At 29.6% G+C, this 6,363-nt stretch overlaps 1 protein-coding gene across 4 annotated transcripts in view; it reads right to left on the reverse strand.

Moving 5' to 3' along the window:
* Positions 1 to 5,712, reverse strand: part of LOC111629914 (synaptic functional regulator FMR1-like) — a 54,090-nt gene extending 48,378 nt beyond the window's left edge. For 2 of the 4 annotated variants that reach the window (XM_023373860.1, XM_023373859.1), the window contains exon 1: positions 5,629 to 5,712. The gene's annotated coding sequence lies outside the window, so the exon portion shown is untranslated. Of the gene's footprint in view, positions 1 to 5,579 lie in introns of all 4 variants that reach the window. The other 2 variants (XM_023373858.1, XM_023373857.1) reach the window with 2 other exon arrangements.
* Positions 5,713 to 6,363: the final 651 nt, after the last annotated feature.

Here is a 6,363-nt window from a genome sequence, read left to right on the forward strand (position 1 = left end):
ACATGCATACCCCCACACATCCATGGAAATCTTTTTGCCTTTTTTTGATTTAGGAGGTCTGAAAATATGCAGATTTGCAAAAAACCTTGGAGGATCAAATTTGATTAGAATACATTCCCCTGTTATGTATACATAAAAGCCAGGAAAGTAAAAATGGCATGTAAATCACATTTGCAATAAGCATGTTTTATTATTTTATAAAGAGAAAAACAAATTTTTTTCAGTAATTTATAAATATTACAATCCAGATATAAGAGTATTAAATCATTAATAAAAGAGAAATTTAAAAACAGTGCAAATTCATCTAGATTATACAGGTATAACTCGAGTTACGTCATTCTCGATTATACGTCATTTGTCAAAAAAATATATGAAAAAATAAAAATCAAATTTACATCATTTTGTTCAACTTTATGTCTGTCCGCCACAAATATTGAAGTCATAATATCACTAGAAAAGCATTAAAGCACATAAAATCATATTAAAATATGTACATTTACAGTAAATGTTAATATCATCATCATAAATCCTAGAGAACGAAACATGAAAACACCTGTGACTGTGTGGTCATCTTATTTAGTGGTCTTTAAATGCTCAATATTGGTGTTTTCCATGGTAGTTCCAATATCTACTGTTTGGCATTGCTGTCAGCGCTACTCGTTATTGGTAAATTTAATATAAATTTGTTTATTTTCTACTGTCGCAAGATAATTTTAATAACTGTATTTATTATTTAACCTTACAAAATGATCTTATTTTATAATGTCTTAGAGCAAACCACATTCACAAATAAAACGAGTCTGCGATGTACTGTAAACATCACCAAATTGTAAACATGTACATTTACAAGTACTGTATGCATTGTATGTACGTGAATTTGTAAATTTAGATTATTTTTTTCTGTACAATATTAAAAACTAAAATTTATTTGTTTGTAAGCTTAAAATATTTCTTATTAACAATATATTATTAAAAATGCATTTATAAATAAAATACAGAACTGGAAATGGTTATTTGTGGTTTAGCCTAGTGACAATTAAGTTCGGAGACAAGTAAATTCGACTCACGTCGTTTTTCGACTTAAGTCGCCTCTCCTGGAACCAATTACCGACGTAAGGCGAGGTATACCTGTATTGGAATGTTGGTTGGTGTATAATTTTTTTTATTAGTTATCAGCAGTAAAATAAACTAAGTATTTGAATATAATAATAATGATTTTAATACACTAATTTTATTCTAAATTATACCAACAAAATTATCACATTCTCAACTGACTTGAAAGTTCTTTATACTATACTGTATAAAAGCTTCACTATTACAAAATTACAGTAATACATAATTTTACAGGTGATTTAAAAAATAATCTTATGTTAAAAGATATCAAATATTTTAGTAAAAATTAAAAAGTTTTCCTTCTCCACAAAATTTTGAGTCATCTTGATAAAAAATAATTACATAATCAAAATTACTTCAAAATTAAGTTGTAATTTGATAAACTATAAAGCAGTCAGATCAACGACTTACTTCTGCAGTAAACCAAAACAGTGCTTATTTCCAAATATTTCCACTAACGTTTTCGAACTTAGTTCTTCTTCAGGTGAAACGGGTAGAATCGATGTTATTCGAAATCTGAATTATTTATTCAATAGCTATGCCGGCTATTCTGTACTTTAGAACGCTAGTTAAGCTAGTCAAAACCCGGGTGATGTTCGAATTTCTGAAAGAATGCAAAGATATGGGAGTATACCCAATGACAATTTATTGTATTTCCCTCCCTATCGGAAACGAGCCTCTATTAAATAAGGTTAAAATAATGTGCACGAACAGGGGCGTTCGAACTACAAGAAAAAGAATGTATTCTATTTTAACAGATCTCGTTAAAATCGAAAATGAGCTCTTTAGAGTGCATCCTAGTCGCTTAATGGAAGAAAATGCAAGATTGGTTCCGCAATATGAATATTTATACAATAAATGCAAGAAACGATATCGTAGAAAGCTGTAATGGATTCTGAGATTTCAGGTACCGAAGAAAAAGAGTCGCCCTACCTTCCCATTTATAATATGGGATGACATAGAAGTGCCTGACTTTGTGTCTGAAATGTTACATTATGGCCCAAAATTCGCTCCACTGCCACCCATAACTGGATCTCTGAGTTATATCCCGGACATAGAAGCCCTAATACAAGGCCTCTCGGATAGAAGTAAGGAATATTATAGATGGTTGGCAGTGCATAAAATAATAAAGGCAAAGAATGATGTGGAGTCAAAAGAACTAAGAGCAAAAATAGCAAAAGCCCATAGATGGACCAAAGCGAATGACATCACTATAATTAGAGCGGATAAAGCTAAAACCATGGTAATTATGAGGAAGCAGACGTACGAGAAATTGCTTATGGAGTACATCAATATCACTCAATGTGAAAAAAGCGGCACTAACGCAGTTGAAAAACTACAGGCTAGAGTAAAGAGATTCTCCAAAAGCAAGTTAGCGAAAAAGTTAGATATAAAGAACATAGTTGTAGACTCTCCAGACACGCCCAAATTATTTGGGTTTGCTAAAACGCACAAAGAAGGCAAACAGATTTGTCCTGTAGTGGATAAGATTCGGGCTCCAACACGCAAACTAGAAGAGAAAATGCACCATTTAGAAGAATACCAGTTTAACATAAGTAACAGTGTTGACCTCATAGCTCTACTCAAGCGGATTAATACCCCCCCCACAGTACCTCACTGTGTTAGATTTTAAATCATTATACCCTTCTTTACTCCTTCCACCAGCCTTCTGTGCATTAAGAGATTTGCTAATAAGTATAATAGGGGACAGTAACCACCATCAAGATATACTAGAGTTAGCGCATTTATTGTGCTACAATTCTTTCTTTCAATTCAAAAACGAGGTATATCAACAGAAAAGAGGTGTACCAATGGGGAGCCCGATAGCAGGANTAAATAATAATCATAATAAAGATTTTCTAATGTAATGGTTCTCAAGCTATTTTAACACATGGAATCTTAGAAAACTTATAAAATCTATTGGAAAACTGCTATTGCCACTTGTACATATCCCAGACTTACCAGTCAAGCTACAAGTTCCTTGTACTTTCACCTAAAAAAATTATGTATTTCAAATTGCAAAAAAAAAATCAAAAATAGAATAATACCAGCAATTATTTGTCTTTTAAAAAACTTCTGGAGCAGTAGTAGTAATGCCCATACACTATCAGTAGCTGAATGATTAATGTTAAATGTCATATATTAATATATGTAAATTTAAGACAATCAAATTCTTTGCCATTACACACTTTTGTCTTGTGGAACACCTTACATACTTTCATGGGCACAGACAATTTCTCAAAGCATAGATATCTGCTGCAACTTTTCCAAGAGAGCAAAGGAATATACTCCCACTGTCTTAAGATTTCTTAAGATCATACTACTCTTGGGCCCTCATAGCATAGTGGTGGAGATGACAAGTACAGTGAGTTCCTACAGATAAAGGGTGGTTTGTTTGGTAAGTACAATCATAGATTATCAGAATTCAATTAAGATAAATCAGACTATAAGAAGGATTAAGGGCTGATCCAGTAAGAGAAATGACCTGCTTGCCACACCCACAGGATGCCCATGCCTCAAGGTATTGAAGTATCCAGTTTAAAAAACACTACTTTAATGTGTCAATAAAATTTCAAATATTTTTAACTCAATATTTGAATTAAAAATTGTATAAGCAAACTATTCCTGTGACATTCTTCTATTTTACTAAAAATAATCTTGGCATTTTTAAGAAAAATAAACAGCTATAAAAATCTCATTTTCAATATTTTGGAATAAAAACAAATGAACTAATGATTGATAAAATAATACACAAAAATTTGCTCTATTTTCTATTATTATAAGTACAATTCTTAATTTGTTCTTGTAAATTAAATAACTGTTTCCACAGGACTCTTAGCAGCATTTTGAGCTAAAGAAATAATCTGAATTTCTAATTATAAATTATTATACAATATCTGCTAAACTCCTCCCTTTTATTAGTCATTCCATTCATAAATTCAAACTTGCCTTAGTTAAACCTACTTATATGCAATCAGTTTATGTTTTACAAAAAACACAACAAATACATAATAAATCATTGATAAATCATGTCTACAAAACAAAAACATAAAATGAATATTTTGAGAAAATATAATGATAACTGACGAAATCTAAATACAGTAGAGCGTCGATTTTCCGAAAGTCAATCATTTGAAAGAATTCCAGTCAGCAAATTTACATTTTCGCCAGTGCTGTGGCACTTCAATCTTTGGCTATGTCTTGGGCTACTCAAATATTTTACGTTTTTGATACTAAATTAACATCTGAAGTATAATTTTTTATTATTTTTATATTTTTCAATATATTTATTTTGTTTGTACAAAATAAAAAATAATTTTTAACGATACAATAGCGACGATTATTATTTTAAAAAGTTTTTGTTAGGCTTAACATCGATGAAAATTCAATGCAAAGTAGGTTAATAGCGATATACTAATATACTAATTACATGGGATATAATAATATACTACACTAATAATGGATTTTTTCATACTTTTCGGTTATCCGACTTTTCAATTATCCGACCAACCCCAGTCCCCAATTGAGTCAGATAATCGAGGCTCTACTGTAAATAAAAATGAACTAAATTTTATGTAGATATACTATTGCATATGCAGTATGAAAACTAATACTGTATTTACTATGCAAAAAAACTTCAATAAACTTATTTCTAAAATTATTTGTTCACACAAAAGCTAATTAAATATTTTTTATCTGTCAATTAAGTTAGACAGTAAAATTTAGAAAAATTTAATACATAAATTCAGAAAAGCATTTATTTAAATTATAGTAAGCCAATCTGCATTTCAGAAGGAAAAGTTTAATGGAAGTCAAAAATATAATTTTTTCTGTTATTTTAAAATTCTTCCCATGGGAAATACTCAAGTACAATTAATTTTAAAATTCTAAAAATATTATAAAGAATAGCATGTGCAACATTTATAAACAAACAATGGCACAGAAGTCTTCATTTCACCCCCTTATTTAAATATGCAGCTTTAAGTTTTCAATGTAAAGTAATATTTATTTGAAATCTATTTTGTTAGAACATGCTGAGACAGTCTGAAAAACACATTTGAGACAAATTTTTATTTTATGCAGTTAGATCATATTTAAACAAGGTAGATAAGAATAGTATTTTTTTTATATTTATGCTAAAATTTAAGAAAAATAATTTTAAACATTTTGTAACACTAATGTTGTAACACTAATACAAAATACTTTAAATACAATTATGGTATATAGTTAACAACTATTTGTGTAGAAATGTATAAAGATATGTTTAAAGAGAATCCTATAAACATATTTAATTTTTTATATAAAAACATATTCTGAAGATGTAGAACATGCAAAAACTAAAAACTTTTATATCTGCACCATAGACTAGAAAATTTTTTCATAAGGAAATACATTAAAATCTATAAATGATATATGAAAAGCATATACTGTATTTAAACAATACCAAATTTATTTACTAGGCCTACTTGATAATAATAATGATGAGACAATTTTGAATTTCAAAGTTTGTCTTACGGAATGCTGTTGCTCTGTCTGTTGGAGAGTTTCTTCACATCCTTTTTAGGAATTTCAGTCTGAGACCAATGTTCCCTGCAACAGCATTAGGATGTATGCCTTAAATGACACTCCTATCTTACTACACAACAATACCACCATGGGCATGTTGAATATTTCAATAAAATCAAAATTTTAAATTGCCAAACAATATTTAAGAAAAGTGAATTTATAGTGATGCATACATACTTTATAAATATATGATAAAATTTTTTATATAACAAAATGACACATGAAATTAAAGCTTATTCAATTATGATGAATTTTATGCTGTTCAATGTAATCACCATTTTTGTGGATCTGAAACTATATTCTGTCAATGTGTTTAACAGCTAAATGAAATGTATCAGGAGAAATGTTCTGTATATATTGTTATCTTGTCCTTTAAGACTGCTAAGAGCACTTTCATGATAGATATTGGCTTTACAGTACTCCACAACCAAAAATCACATGGAGTGATGTTAGGAAAATGACATGGACATTCAAGTAGAAGTGGCTGATCATTCTTTCTTCAGTAAAGTAATGCTGCAGAAACTGCTGCAATGATTGTACAATGTAAAGTGATACTCCATCATGCATAAAAATTTTCCTTTTCAGACAACCTCATTTATGTAGTTGCCTAATAATGAAACTATAAACCATATCATAGTACTTCTCAGCAGAAAAAGGCACATCACTGTTTGGTAATTTCCTCAA

The sequence above is a fragment of the Centruroides sculpturatus genome, unplaced genomic scaffold (genome assembly GCF_000671375.1).
Source record: "Centruroides sculpturatus isolate CEXI.00-Female unplaced genomic scaffold, Cexi_2.0 scaffold529, whole genome shotgun sequence".
Classification (NCBI taxonomy): Eukaryota; Metazoa; Arthropoda; class Arachnida; order Scorpiones; family Buthidae; genus Centruroides; species Centruroides sculpturatus.